Source organism: Akebia trifoliata, chromosome 3 (assembly GCF_017979445.1).
Source record: "Akebia trifoliata isolate Shusen 1 chromosome 3, ASM1797944v1, whole genome shotgun sequence".
Classification (NCBI taxonomy): domain Eukaryota; kingdom Viridiplantae; phylum Streptophyta; class Magnoliopsida; order Ranunculales; family Lardizabalaceae; genus Akebia; species Akebia trifoliata.
The window spans coordinates 23,569,820-23,586,365 of NC_141377.1; the positions used below are offsets into that span (position 1 = coordinate 23,569,820).

The 16,546-nt window shown below is 36.3% G+C and overlaps 1 long non-coding RNA gene and 1 pseudogene across 2 annotated transcripts in view; both read left to right on the forward strand.

Moving 5' to 3' along the window:
* The window catches only part of LOC147406166 (LEAF RUST 10 DISEASE-RESISTANCE LOCUS RECEPTOR-LIKE PROTEIN KINASE-like 2.4), a 60,870-nt pseudogene that overhangs the window by 10,328 nt on the left and 33,996 nt on the right, over positions 1-16,546 (forward strand). The gene's annotated exons all lie outside the window — the stretch shown is intronic.
* LOC147406167 (uncharacterized) lies at positions 674-12,402 on the forward strand. Its single transcript, XR_015176341.1, has 2 exons — positions 674-1,649; positions 12,216-12,402. It is a non-coding gene; the product is annotated as an uncharacterized LOC147406167 (long non-coding RNA).

Below are 16,546 nucleotides of genomic sequence, written 5' to 3' on the forward strand. Positions count from 1 at the left end.
ACCAAGGAACTAGTGTAGGGTTTTGAAAGAAGCCGGTCTATGCCATTATTCAATTAGCCTTTATTTTGGATGGATCAACTCGAACCCCATTAGTTGAGATAATGAGTCAAAGATAATCTACCATGGCTTTGGAAAATCTGCACTTAGACTTTTTGATGTATAATTTATGTTTTCATAGGAGTTGGAAAATAATTAGGAGATGTTCGTAAAGTTACAACAAATTTGAGCTACACAGAAGAAGATCATAAAAAATACTAATGTAAATTGATGCAATTAGGTTGAAATACTTTATTCTTGAGGCTCTGGAAAATGGCTGGGGTATTATAATGTCCAAATGGAATAATGAAACTCGTAATGCCCTTCATGTGTACGAAAAGCAATTTTAGAATATCATCTTCAACCACCCTAGTTTGATGATAACCAGATCGGTGGTTTAGCTTTGAAAAGATGTTGGCCCTATGGAGTTCATTCAAAAACTCATTAACAACGGGAATAAGATATTTTTCTTCTACTATGTTGTTATTGTGCTAGTTTGAAAAATGAAATAAAGCAACGTATCTCAAGGAAAATTTCTGACAAAACACATGCGGAGGAAGGAGTTGGAAATATGTATGTAAATAAAAAAAAGAAAAATTTTGGACTTCCATAGAAATTGTAAGGGAAAGTTTACACGAAAGATAAATAAAGAAACTGAGATATGTAGAATTACGATAAAAGAACTAAGGACGTAAGGATTGAAAGTTTTGAAAAATGGATGATACCAGTAGATAGGTCATGGAAAATTATTCGAAATGATTATCCGCATGAAGAAATCCGATAAGAACTGAATTGACAAGAGGATCCAGAGTTAGACTCTTCAAGATATTTTCGTGAGTCAATTCTTATTGACCAAGGTCAAGAATGGCAAGTTGAGTGAATATCCAATTGGTGGGCCCCATAGGTTATTTAATTAGACAAAGTAAGATTTACTCAAGACTTAGAACCCTTCAAGATATTTCCATGAGTCAATTCATATTGACTAAGGTCCAGAATGGCAAGTTAAGTGAATATCTAGTTGGTGGGCCCCATAGATTGTTGAATTAGACAAAGTAACATTTACTTTGAGCAATTAAGATTAGGTTGGTTAAGTAAAATTAACCTAGCTAATCATGAGTCATGGTGACCCATGAATGGCCCTCGACACCTAGCCATGAGGTGTCCCTCATTAGGGTCATTGAATGACACTTGTTGGTTGTTGGTAGGTGGAAATAGCCCAAGCCAAATGTCATCAAAATAGTTAGCCTTTAGTTAGATTAAACCATGGTTAGTTAACCATGATTAATCATAAATCCAGCTATTTATTTTAATTAAAGAAAGAGATTTTGTCTCTTAAATCCCCTAGCTGAGTTTTGATTTTGGCATCTTGTCAAATTTCTAAAGAAAATCTTATACAAGGGAGGGTTGCTTCTTGCTATTCCAACAACACAATCAGTCAAGTTTTCTTTTACTTTCTCATAGTATGAATACCAACTCCATCGAAGAAAGCAGTGGAAGACCAGCCAGAATTGTGTAGTGAAGGCTAGACGAAGTTGATTTTACAGTCCTAATTGAAACCTAGAAGATTCATCAACTTCAAGGTAGTGGAAAGAGGAGGATTCATATCAGATAAGGTAGAATTCTTTCCCTCTCGGTTTAATCGAGAAGTTCACTATTGTATCGTAGATGTTTTTATACTTTCATATGTAAAAGTTAATGTTTTCCTTACCAAGTTTCATCTTATATACAATGATCTTAGATTTCCTTATCTATTCGAATTCCTTCACTATATGATGTGAATTATGTTCTAGATCTCTATATTATCATTCGAGTAGAGTTCTGTCAAGTATTTACAATCATCTGATCGTAATCACGAATTTACGATTTGGGGATAACATTGAAATGAATTATCTTAAATATATTATTTTCGAATTATGTGTGCTCTACTACTACTATGTTTGTCAAAATCATTGACAAATAGGGTGTGGAACACAAAGAAAGTAAGCCCGAAACAAACCACAAGAAGCTGCAAGTTTCTATGAAAAGCTGAGATGCAAGGTGGGAATCACGGTGGCACCCCCACCCACCACAGGCATACTCTGCGGTGCCACCGCATAAATCTGTCCACTGCTGCCGTCGGTGACATGTGGGGATCGAAAAAGGCATTTTTATTTAAAGGCTTCATGAGACTCGTGTGATCTCCGATTTGTGTAAAACCCTTTTTCAAATAATTTTTATTGCCGATAAAGTTTTAAAAATTAGTTTTTAATTGTAATTCTTGTAATGTATTATAATTACAAATGGTTGATTTTTACGTTCAAACACAAACATTATTTTGATATAACCTCAAATCTATTTTGGAAAATACTATTATGTTCTTTATGTTAACATAGCAATAGGGTTAGTTTGAATCGATCATGTGATATGGAATGTGAGTTTAAATAAAGATTCTTTGAAGAAATAAGTTTATCAGAAAGCAAACTTGAACTCAAACTTGACAAGTTAGTGTAGTTGCAAGCTAGGGAGTTTATAGGAAAAGATTAAGGCTACATTAGGGATTAAGAATAATGTGTCCTATCTTGGAAGATGGTCTAAAGCAATATTACAGGAATGATTATGGTTTAATACGTCAAAAATTATGTGATAAAATTTTCTATTCTAGAAATATTAATGGATGAGTAGTTGGGATCTGTTAGTATCTGGAATCATGAACTTTGGGAAAGAAAGTGCCCAGTGTTCGTTTATATTTTGGGTCATGAGTACCCAGTTCTATTTCCTTTTGTCCAGAGAGGGCCCATGCATTTATGTTTGGGTCAAGAGTACCCGGAATGTGTCATTTTTTTTGAGTTATAATGAAGAAAGGAAAATGGGTGTATAAGTTAGTGATACTTTAAATTTCTCATGCTAGTCTGATAAGCAATATGAAGACGACTAGTCCCATGATCATTGGAAGCTTATAATAGTCAAACCGATTGACCAAGGTGAAGAAGAGTCCCCATGATCGAGGGAAGTCCCAGTCAATGGCTAACCTGAATTGGACAAAGGGTGAGTCACTGGCGGTTAGGCTGACTGTAGAATTAAGAATTAACGTTACCGATCCCTTATTAGTTAAATTGAGATTCCTGACTGAGGCATAATTCAATCGTAAAATCTATTGTACGGTTCGATATACAAAACTGTACTTGTCTGCATTATAACACTAGTGTGATGAATGTTTTTATTTTCTATTGAATGAGATGTGGAATGTATTGATATTTGAGAATATTGGAATCTAGAAACCTAGATTTGTGAGGCGGGGAATTTGATTTCTGACTACAGGTTGTACATATGGAAGTTGGAAAAAAAAGAATGACGTGTAGTTCGTAAAGATTTGTGGAAGATTTCTATTTGCTAATAAAAGAGTATTAAATGGTCTTAGATAGAAGGTGTTTGTTGTGTGTTATAACCAATTATGGTAAATTGTGTAAGTATTATATAATTTATTCAGTTTATTCGACAAGTCACACAATAGTGTGATGAGAATTTCCTACGTATATATCAAGAAAACTATATAGATATTGAACACTCAAGTTATGATTTTAGCACGATTACTCGTTCATTCTACAATCATAATGTGAATTTCAATTCTACTGAGTAACATTCATATTACTCACCCATTCTACATCTTAGTGTAGGATTATATTATCTGAGTAAAAACTCATGTGAGCAAAATGCCGGCATGGATAGATGCCCTGAAAGATTTTGCAAGGAGGTGTTTTGAGTCGTTGCCAGAAAATGAAAGGATGATTGGTTTTGTTTGCACGATAGCAGCGGAAGCCTAGGAAGGTAGGTTTGTTGAGTTGAATATTAAGATGTCGATCACCATAGAATGCTTGTAGGGGAGTAGATATGTAGGTTGGAGGTTGGGCTACTTTTTGGGGTGACTTTCGAGGGATTTACTTTTGGAGTTTCTGTAAATCCTAGATATCTGTTTTTGAATACTCATTGTACATATACTCTTTGGAGTTTCACCATATGTATATATATCATTTTTTAAAGTTGCACTTTGATCATTTTGATATACCAGTTTTGAAGCAATTATCCATTATAGTAAGAATTTATTCACCCTTAAATGGCATTATGAGTTGTCACTTTATTATATTTTACCGGAAAGTTACACGTCAGGTCATGTCCCCGGAGGGGGTGTGACAATAACCCTTGTCTTCCTTGAGAAAATAAACAATGGAATTCACTTCCATTGTGGTCCGCCTCAAAGGTCAAGTCGAGCCCTTTTAATGTGATGTTGTTGAGGTCATGCATGAATTGCATAACAAGCTTGCTGAAATCCCATTTTATGCATTGCTCCCAAAGATTTGAGCCAATCCATTCCTAATACGACTTCATAACCATATATTGGCAGGAGGGAAAAAATACATACAAATTGATTCTCTTGTAGGGAAAGAGGCACATTAATTCAGCACCCTAGACTTTACATGATATACCTGTTGCCAACCATCGCATTAGTTGTGTTTATAGAGCTTGTAGTAAAGCCATATTGTTTAGCAATCTGTGGATGAACGAAATTATGGGCTGAGTCCGTGTCTATAAAGACAGTGAGTGGTTGCCTTTTGACTTGGTCGAGAGCCTCATCGTCTTAAGTCATTGAGTTCCAACTATGGCATACAATGATACCTCCACCATAGTTGGATCTTTCATGCAGCGATCATGATGCTTGTCACATTTGACGCATAGGCCTTTCATGCAACGATCATGATGCTCCGCTAAGCCTAATCAACCTACATTGTAGGGTAGGTTAAGTATTGAAATTGTATTTGATGCCATGGGTGCTGGCTGCTATTGTTGAAGTTGATGTTCAAGATATGGGTATGGGATAGGTTGCAATTATTTTGAAAGGTGTCAGCTTTGAAATGGTAGAGACAATGGCATTTGTAGACTCCTTTTGTTGTTTTGCTATAGCATATACGCTAGTTAAGGACATGGAATGAAGGAGCTTTACCCGAAATAAAACAACATACTAGGAATGCTTAATGTAGAATCAAACTTCGATTGTCCAAACATTAAAATTTCGCTTGATAATCACATATCGTGATGGTTTGTTGAAGCTTAGAAAAATGATCATTTTGGGTATGTCTTTAATTTCTCCAAAGCAAATCAATAAGGATCAACTAAAGTCAAATCAGATGGCCTGTCCAATTTAGTCAAATCAGCTGGGTGCTCCTATAGTTTTGGACAATAGTTGGAATCATGGAACTGTTTCCTCACTAAGGTGGGTTGGTACTAGTTCCACTATTTGTTCATCACGTATTCCGTTACTTAATTGAAATTGTTGGGCATGGAAAACCAAACCTTCAGGATCAGTACCTTCAAAGGTGGGAATATCCACTCGAATTGCCCTTCCTTGGAATCCTCTAATGGCAACAATAACATCAACAACAACCACCACCTATCTTGGAACTATCACATAGCCACAATAACCAATTTAACAGGGTGCAGTCATGTTCCTAATTAAATACTCCAAACATTCAATGAAGCATCCTCAGGAATCATTTTTCATTGAGCTTCATTAGGGAAATGTGACTCATTTCAGCACTCATTAAGAGGTGCAAGTACCTATATGGTCCAAATAACCACTAAGCTTGTTACTCAGGTTCTAAGGGTGTCTAACATGGGAAGCCTCCCCCACACCATTTGAAGAAGACAATGGCTGATTGTTTATCCCTAATTTTTGAGCATAGGGAGATCCCTATAATTGTAGAGAAGTCGATGCTTGAGGATATTGTCTCTTCTTCAACATATCCCATGCCTCTGGCTTTCTTAAAGATATGGAAATTGTTTGTGAGTAATCAACCACAACCTCATCCTTTCCCCAAACTCCAATATGATGCATGTGTCTTCTTCATTTTCTATGCTTGATGTATTTGTTGGGTTTTTGACCTATTTTGTTGCTAAGTGTTCATTCAGGTTTTTACCTTGTCAGACGTAGAACATTTATCATGAGCTCCATAATTGTTATGATAATATAATCGAACATTTCAACTCAGAGACTCAGTATGTGACTAATTTAAAATGCATCAACAATGAGGTTAGCCTAAGCCTCAAAGGAAAAGAAATAAAGCGACCCATCAGAGGACATGGACGGCCGAGTTGGACTAATTGCTAGTATGGGTTTAGGATATCAATACCAAGGCAAAGGGGGATTGCTAGCAAAAGGATGCTCAAATTGCCTCCTTGGACGACAAGTTCTCCCTCCTCCACTCCCAGTTGCAAGATGCCAGACTTGGGAAGGCCAAAGGTTCCAACAGAAAGTAGGTGGACTATAGAGTGCGGTTGGTGGCTGATAATGCTTGGATGCTTGTAAGGAACGCATATGGAGTGGAGGACGTGCGATCGACTTTTCCCTTGCCTAAAAATCTAAGTGGTTGTCTTGAAAGAAAATGATGCTCCTCAACCTGCTAATACTACTAAGGTCCCTTTTAATCCCGTGGATGAGATTCCTACTACTAGGTAAAAGGGATGGGGTAAAGGGATAGATCCCCACTTCTCTGGCCTTGGGAAGTATATGATGTTGATAAAATTCTAGAGTTGATCAAAATGCTCTTTACATTGAAAGTGACTAATTAAATGGTGATTACTAGCACATCAATGTGAGGTATGTTGACCCTATCCAAGTCACAAATGGAAACAAATGATGGTAGAGTCCACGAGATTCTTGGTATTGATTGCGCAAATCTCCTGCTTATGGCAATTCTTTTGCTATTCCTACCAAAGCTTCAAGCCTCTTCCTAAATAAATCAGAAGTTCTTTGCATGGATTAAGGGAATCATGGGCACTAGTGCAGTTGACTTCTTTATTTTGGGCCAAACCCTAGGGTACACGGGTCTCCCGCTGTCTTCTCTTTTACTTTCTCATCCTCTTACAGGTGTATGCAAATGTCCAAATAAATCAAATCCTGGATATGATTCGGCATTTCCTAGCCTTGTTTACTTGAGTGTGCATTCACCTGGTGACAGGTCTAATACAACTATTTGATCTTGAGACCCATTTCCCTCGAGGGTCTTGACCATTTAAAGTAAGTATCCCTTTTTAATTATGGTCTGTTTTTAAAGTGATATATTTAAATTGGAATTCTTTCTCCTTAGGTTCTTCTCCTCCGTTCTTGGGAGGCGGTTGAGTCCTCTCTTACTAGACTCGGGTATTGATTAATGAGTTGAGACCACCTTCAATATGGACTACCCTGCCCCCTTCCCTTTCCCAACTCTATAGTGAATATCTTTCTTCTTGAGGGATCAACCCTCCATCATCTCTTTCCTGCTTTTATCAAGCAATTTGTATTCCAAACTTTGTTGGAAGCATGTTCTAGAAGATTATAATTATTATCCAGTCATCATGACTATTGATTGTCATGGACGCATCATAAAACCATCTTGTCAAATCATGTCATGGCTCCCTTGGTTTCTGGTTTGATGTTGAAAGGCGAATCCCTATCTGTTTCCCACGTCCAATTGCAAATGTATTGAACTAGATGTTGTGCATAACTCCTCAAGGTTGGCAATGGAGGCCTCGGGAAGATGGTGGAATTAGCTTTAGGGCATTTCTTTCTATGCTTATTGGGAATGGTCTACAACAAGCATAAAAGGTTAGAAGTTGTCAAAAATGAAGTTAGTTGGGGATGGATAAAATAGATGAGGTAAAAGGAAAATGTTGGCTGTCTCAAGTGATGTGATCACTTTCTCTCTATATCATTATATGTACTTCCTCCCGAGTGAGCTTATCATTCAAATCCATATTGTTGGGCTAATTCCTATCCTCTTTTTGGGTTATAGGACCAACTCTGGCTTTCCTTATTTGGTACCCGAGCTCATGCTTCATACCACCTACTCCTCCTTTGGGCTCTATTTAGTGAGTCTTCCAAGGACTGGTTATTATTACATAGTAGCTTATCTCCTGGTTCTATGCCTTGCTTTACCATTTACTCCTTTTCAGCATAATATTATGGAACGTTGCAACAATGGTTGGAGGATCTCAAACATGGAAAGGAATGGTTAGTATGATTCAAGAAAAATGAAGAGATTGATAACCATTTGAAAGAATGGGGATGTTTTTCCTGAAGAGATGATGCTCTATTGATGCACTACCTAATCTAGAAATCCCTGTGAAAACTTCAAATTTGTTTGAGAATGGAAGATTGAATAGTGAGAGGATTGAAGAATATTCAAATTTTGAGATTTGGAAAGCAGTTAGATCTCATTGTATGTTTAAAGCCTAAAGAAAGTCAAGTATGGCAACCATCTCCCAATGGAGAATTCTCTTCTAAATCAACATGGCATGAGGTTGTGTCGAGTCCCCAAAATATTAAATAAACCAGATTATTGTAAGCAAACAAACTAACAAAGAGTCCAAATAGTATACACCCAGAGATGAGGGTTAAAGCCCTACCTCCTATACCTCATATCTTACAACATAGATATCAAAGAATCTTCTATTTTTGATGCATTATATGGCAATATCTGAGATGTGGGAGGTGGGTTTTAATCCTTCTCCCTAGGTCTATACAATCCCAATCAATGTCTCAGAAATCTAGGAGCAAAGGCAAGGCATTAGCATCTCTAGTGCCTTGAGGTGTAAGGCTCATGCACATGAAATTTTTAAATAGATAATATAAAATTTATAAACAATTTAATGTTGAAAAATAGGGGAAATAGTATAACCAATTCATGTTTCTAATTTTAAAATTCCAGGTTTCAATCCACATAATCAAATTCAAGTCTTAATCATACAATTAAGAATTAAGAATTGTCAATCCTCAATACTAATCATATCCACTATCCACCACCATAATAAATAAGTATAAAAATCTCATGTCCACCAAAAATAGATGATACTCTTGAGACCCAGTCACTCTCAATCTTCAACTGTATCAAAGACTTGCACGTTGGCTCTGTAAATCAGTCTGGACGACTTTGGAATATGTATGTATATGACATCGACACCATTGCAATAGAAAATCAAATAAAAATTATTGGAAATACGTCAAAATAGAAAGAAAAAATAAGGTTTAAAAGCACAAATTTCTTACAACTATACAACAACCTATTAGTAGTATGTAAAACATAGTTGTTGAAAAATGCATAGAATGTAAATAAAAGTAATTTGAAAAAAGGAACTTCTATTTACAACAAATGCTACACCTCATCCAAAAAATGTACGCATGAATGAAACCTCGACCAAGGTGTACACCTTTTTTATACTTCAAAAACTCCAAAAATGCCTTAGTGTTTGGACACTAAGCCTGCCACCTCAGTACGTTTCTTTTTTTCCCCCTCATAGTGAGGCAAGCCTTGAGGTGCATTCCTCTGAAAACATTGATCCCAATAACTCCTAACAAGAATGGGAGCTTTCAACTATAAACTCTTTCATAGTGCATTCCATGTTGACTCACTATAAAAATGAGGAAAATCCAACTTCAATCACATTGTCCCATTTGTCAAGTGAAGGAAGGGTTGTTCTCCCATCCTATTGTTGAGTGTCCTCTCATGAAATACCTTTGGTCAAATTTCTATTCTATTTTTAAAAAATATTGAGTTTATAATCAAAGGCCTCCAATTGAGTTTATTACCAATAGATGCGCCAAAGGAGGTAAACACTCTCAAGCAGCAATGCTTTGGTTGGGTTGTGTATGTGAATACCTTAGTGAAACTCATTTGGAAATTTGATCAAACACCTCTTGAGTATTTTACAAAATATCTCTTAATATCATACCTTCAAGATGTTGTTTGATAATAATAATAAAGGATAAACTCAAATAATAGTAGCAAATGAAAAATTAATCACAACCACACAAAGAAAAGAGGAAAAACACAATGCCCACCAAACAAGAAATTTACATGATTCACCTAAGGGCTTACATCCAAGGAAGTATGAGCGTTAGAGCTCGATTTCACTATAAAGAAAATGGGGCAAATCAATACAAGGAATCACCTCTATAACTTAGCTTCACCTTGTTCTTCTACATCTCAATCTTCCCAAGCCTCTTAACCTCGTTTCTCTAGTTTTCTCTCTTTCTCTACTCTCTTCTTTAGTCTTTTTTATTATTATTTATATAAGTCTCTTATTAATTATTCTAGAAAGGACTTAACAAAAAAGAAAAGCAAACTGCTTTTCGAAGCATCATATAGTGGGTTACATACATAAGTGACAAGCTCAACCAAATTTGGTAGGATCCTTGATCCTATGGACAATTTGGATCCACTTCAAGGGGGATCTTCCTCCAAACTAATTTATTTATTTTTATTGATTGAGAAAATCGTATTATATTCTCCAATATATAAAGATTTTGATTTCAACGAATTAAGGAAGATAGACTCCTAAATCAATTAAACTTCTAAATTGATAAACTAGAAAGAATCCTTAAATAGTAGAACTCTAATTTACTACGGACTCCTAAAACAATAAAATTACTAAAATAGGTGTACGTATCGTAATATACGGAAAAATACCAAATAACGTATCCTAACATCCATCCCTCTTCAAAACGACTTGTCCTTAAGTCGAAAAAATTTCAAAAGCAACTTCGTCCTTCAACATGTTTACATCAACCTCCAAAAGGAGTAGTTGAGGTTTCTTGCAATGATATCCCGGCTTGAATAGTTTGTCGTAGTTGAAACAAAGACCTTTCAATTGCCACTCTTCTTGCTCTACCGAGAAAAGTTGATTAGTAAGAGGAAGCCCAAGAGACGCTTTAGACTCAAGCTGTGTTGGTTGGCACAGAGAAAATTCTTGGGTCACCTTAATTGTTTCTTCTTGGCATATAGCCAAATCAAATGTTTCGATTAGTGATGTAGGCCTAATTAACTAGATTCCAGCACGTATGTTGTCACGTAACCCCGAGAAAAAGAAACTAATTAAAAATGATTCTGATAAATTTGTAACCCAATTAGCAAGTTTTTCAAATATGCCCTGAAATTCATGAATCGTATTAGTTTGTTTGAGTTTAAATAACGTTGCACTCGGATCCACGAGCTCCTGAGAGTCAAAGTGTGAGCATAAGGCCTGGGTGAATTGGGTCCATGATATTAACCCAATCGAACGAGTCATCCAATGATACCATGCTATAGAATATCCGGTTAGGTGAACCGAGGCTAAAGGAACCATCTATTCATCGGCAAGCCATTCAACTATTATTGGTATTGTTCAGCCCGAAAAATCCAACCTTCCAAATCATCTCGGTCAAACCTTGGAAAATTGATAGAAAGCGGACAACCTGGAATTATTGTGCCTCCTTGTTGATTTTCTCCTCTTTGATGCACAACGTGGTGTCTCTCAAATTGGTAGTCGATCAACAACCAAACGTTCTAGGGTTGCTTGGATCCCTCACATCTCTTCTAGCAACTCGCGAATATTGGTGCTTTGTTGTTCAATCTGTGGTTCCAAGGCATCGAGTCTCTTGCTTAGCTTTTTAATAATCACCATATTGGGCAGCAAGATCGTAAGATCTGATACTAGATGGCAGGATCCTTGATCCTATGGAGAATTTTGATCCACTTCAAGGGGGATCTTCCTCCAAACTAATTATTTATTTTTATTGATTAAGAAAATCGTATTACATTCTCCAATATATAAAGACTTTGATTCCATCAAGAAGATATACTTAATTGTTTCACCTTGGTCACTTACTGTAGTTCACCAATGAAAGAAAAAAATATAATGGTTTCACTTGGTCACTTACACTAGTTTCTTTGAGATGTATTGTCTTTAAAAATGAGTATACATGTAATATTCCTCCCTCAATTTATTTTTTTGCGACTTACTTTCGTAATGAAATAGTTCCCATACATATTCCTGGTTGGTTAATTTTAATGGTCAATTATTTATCTTACTATTTTTCATTTAACCTGATAATTGAGGCATACATGACACGTCTCTCATTTCTTTCATTTTAATAATATGGGTTGCCTCCTTAACTTATACACTAACCCAATCCAAAAAATATTCTCCCAATTGTTCGGTAGCTACTTTACTCTTTTGTCATGCACTCTTCAAGCACATATTCATAAATGTTTGGTGTTACATCAAATTATCAGCCTAATTCCTTGGTGTTAGCTATCTGAGTTATATGTTTTCTCATAATGAGCTAAATAAAAATATAGCCCTCAAACAGTTCCTGCAACATATTATTCTCATCGCCTCCTTTCTTTGTGCAGGTGTAGGAACAGGGCTAGTTGCATTTGTTATCATAGCAGCAGTGATTATTTTTTATTACTCGAGGAGAAAACCCCCCCCATCAGCTGATAATACAATAATCGTTCAGACGAGGAAGAAAACGAGTGGCCAAAATGTAGAGGCGTTTTTAAAAAACCATGGACCCCTGGCTCAAAAAAGATATAATTACTCAGATGTCAAGAAAATGACTAACTCTTTCAGAGATAAATTAGGCCAAGGGGGGTATGGGGGAGTGTTCAAAGGAAAGCTAGCTGATGGACGTATAGTGGCTGTGAAGGTCTTGAGTGAAACCAAAGGTAATGGAGAAGAATTTATTAATGAGGTTGCGAGTATTAGTAGGACTTCCCATGTTAATATTGTCAGTCTGCTTGGATTCTGTGTTGAGGGTCGCAAGAGAGCTCTTATCTATGAGTTCATGCCCAATGGATCTCTCGAAAAATTCATATATGATGAAAATTCAGAAAAAAAACTTCCGCAGCTTGGATGGGAGACACTATACAAAATTGCAATTGGCATTGCTCGTGGGCTAGAGTACTTACATCGTGGTTGTAATACTCGGATATTGCATTTTGACATAAAACCTCATAACATTCTCCTAGACGAAGATTTCTGTCCCAAGATTGCTGACTTTGGGCTCGCTAAACTATGCCTTGTGAAAGAAAGTATCATATCAATGACAGGTGCCAGAGGAACTCCAGGATATATTGCACCAGAACTAGTTTCTAGAAACTTTGGAGGAGTCTCACACAAGTCAGATGTATATAGTTATGGAATGATGGTGCTTGAAATGGTTGGAAGAAGAAAGAACTTTGATTTAGGGATAGGTAATACTAGTGAAATATATTTTCCACTTTGGATCCATAGGCATCTCGATCTGTGTGAGGATTTAGAACTGCATGGAGTTACAACTATGGAAGAAAAAGAATTTATGAGGAAGATGATTTTAGTAGGTTTGTGGTGCATACAGATTGATCCATCGACTCGACCTCCAATGAGTAGAGTGTTGGAAATGTTGGAAGGAAATCTTGAAGCAATACAAATTCCACCAAAGCCTTTCTTAAATTCCCCTTCAAGAGAATAAAAGGGTTCATCCCCACATGATGGTAAATTCATTTTTTTTAAATGAAAACAATGCATGATATGATATCCATGGACTTGTAATTGATGGCCATTTACAGACAAAAAACAAAAAAAACAAAAAAAAAAAGCCAATTTTTATGCTGTTCATTTAGCTAAGCATTAGACTTAAGAACGGATTCTTAAGCTGAGGAAACATTGTGAGATGCTTCATTGAACTTTTTTTATGCCAAGCACATCATCCTTCTGTACTCATTGTTCATATTTTAATTCTAACAAATAGCTACTAAATAACATGTAATTGATGCCCGTTTGTAAGTGCTTATTATGCGCCTTTTTTCGTGTAGATTCTAGGCACAACCTTAATTTTGTGAATATAAGAACTTCCTAAACAAGTAAAAATAGAGGAATTATAGCTTTAATTTTTGAAATATGTGCCCTTGGGAAGTTCAGTAACAAGTAAAAATTAGAAAATTAGAAGGATCTTAGTCCAACGTGAGTGGACATTCGTTCAAGGTTATCCAAGTTAAGCTCCAAACACATTTTCAAGGATTTTTCTAGGAATTAATACTGAGCTAGGTTAATCCCAGTTTTTAGAGTAAGATGGTGAAAACCACGAGTTTAATTTGTGTGTTTAATTTGCGACTGACCATAAATGTTAAAAAAAAAATGATGGTTTTAGACAGTTGTTTTATCTGGATTTATAATTAAAAAAAAATTATTTTTTTAGATTTATAATTTAAAAAAAAAATATTTACTTTTAATCAATTATTTAACCCTATCTATCATAAACGGGCACAATCATCGTACCTCTCCTTACGTGTGGGTCATGAAATGGAAGACCTCATATATATCATGTATGCTACTATGTGGGTATATTCACAGCTCACTCACTGTTTCAGATTTCTCCATATTCTTCTTCCAGGTGAAAAAAAAAAAATAGTCTTCATGGTAAGTTAACACTGTAATAGACTCTTGGCGCAACTAACATGATGTCAACCCAATGCCCCTTTCGTAGAATCAGAACGGCCACATTGACCATATTACACTTAAGGCACCCTCATAACAAAGCTTGCTCAGACATTTTGCAACATGAGTTGCAGTTTCAAGTGAAGAGATTGTAGGATTTGTGCTCAAAATGATGCATGCTCGTGTGTAGTGCATCGTCCCATGTCAGAGCTACCCCATTCTTTGTGTCTGTACCATAGCTACCACTATACCGAAGAGGACAGCTGCTAGAGATCCATAGAATATAGCAATTGTGTTTAATATGAATCTAATCTCAATACCAAATCCCAAAGCATATAAATGGGAAAAGTGATGCCGTAAGAATCATTGATTTTATCCAGTTTTTACTTGACAATGATGAAACAGAACTTTTAGTAGACGTATATGAGAAAACAAAGCAAAAGGATAACCGTCTAAACAATACATGCACATTCCAACAAACAAGCAATCTCAAAATGGATAAGAGACTACACCAATAAATTGATGGTAGAAGTGAAATACAAGTAAAATTAAATTATTTTGATATAAATGTAGCAGTAATCTGATTGATATTCAAACTGTTCAGAGCTTAAGAATCAGTGAACATCAATCACAAGTCACAACCTAAGAAGTCCCTTTCAAAGGTAATTAGATTCCAAATCTAAGATACTCTGATGTGATCTTTGTTTCTTGCATGAGGGGAGGGGGGGGGGGGGTATGTCTCTAAAAATCCTTAGCTGTTAACATGGCTTCTAGAATGTGTTCCTACTATGAATACTAGCAGCCATGACAATAAATGCATAGAATGCTATTAATATTTCTAACATCATTTTATTTTATTAGATAACACCTTTTACAAGACTACAGGAACTCGACTAAGTCAACAAGTTTTTGAAATACTTTGCCAAGTCGAACTTGGAGATATCAAGAATCATTTATAAGTAGAATTCAAAATTTTGTTTTGATCTATAGAATCTTTTTCCAAACTTTGTTTTACTAAGCAACAGCTCTTCTGTTCATTATGTACAGCTGAAAAGATAATATTATTCTTTTACTTATGCTTGTTTACTTGGAAGATAGTCACAAACAACACGTGGCTCCAACAAGTTGACAAGATGGATGACATGAAAACATTTGATTGTTATACATGGCATGTTGTTTTGGGAACTGGGCAGATGGCATACCTTCACATGAATAAATGCACAAGAAATCTGAGATTACTAAGTAATAAGTCAAGTAGTTAGGGACTTACAAAGGCACCATCAGTGCAATTGTATACACTGTGATATAATATGTCCTAGGCATCTTGTTTTCAGGGACCAGATCTTCCATAACATCTCCTTGGATGTAGATCAAGCCACACTTGAAAGGAGGATGAGAAAAGATTACAGAATTCAAGATAATAATCTTCCCTCCCGAACATATACATGTTTTGCACCACACATATGCACACATCGCTACCCACCCAGACATCTCCAACATTTATGATTCTATAATCTACCAAATATTGTTTCCGTGGAAACAACACCTTCCCGTCTTTCTTGGGTACTGGGACAACGTTGGTTAACCACTCAGGGTACGTAGAAACTGCAAGAAATCCAGCTTTTAATTACTTCATGATCTCATCCTTGACTTTAAGGGTCCATTCTGACTTTAACCTTCTTAGTTTCTGTTTGATCGGCTTGCTTCCGAGAGCAATTAGTAGCTTGTGGATAACTAGATCGGTGTCTAACCCAGGCATATCCCTGTATGACCATACGAAGACATCTTGATAATCTTATAAGAGTTTGATCATTTCTTCCTTTTGTTGCTGTGTCAGTAAGACTTCTATTTTGACGATTCGTGGGTCGTCTTTGGTACCAAGATTGATTGAATCTGTATCCTCGATGTTTGGCTGAACACCTTTCTCGTGACGTTTTACTAAGTTTTTTATTTCTTTGAGTGGGTATTCTATTTCGTCTTCAGACTCTTCTTCAACCCCATGAGGTCAAAGTCGAGTTCGAGATTGAAAGCGCCATCGATCCGCGGGGTGCACGGATCCGCTTTTGACCCTTAAGGTTTGGGAGTCGCCACCTAGTTGTTAAGGTCTAGGAACCAAACTGACTCTAAAAAAGGCAAACTAATCTACGAAAGAGAAAAAGAGTTCGGGGATCACGTTACGGGGTTGGAAGGTGTTAGGCACCAACCCCGCCCGGCCAAAGCCGGTCTCTACTAAATTCCCAAATAAATCGCATTGCTAAAAACCTAG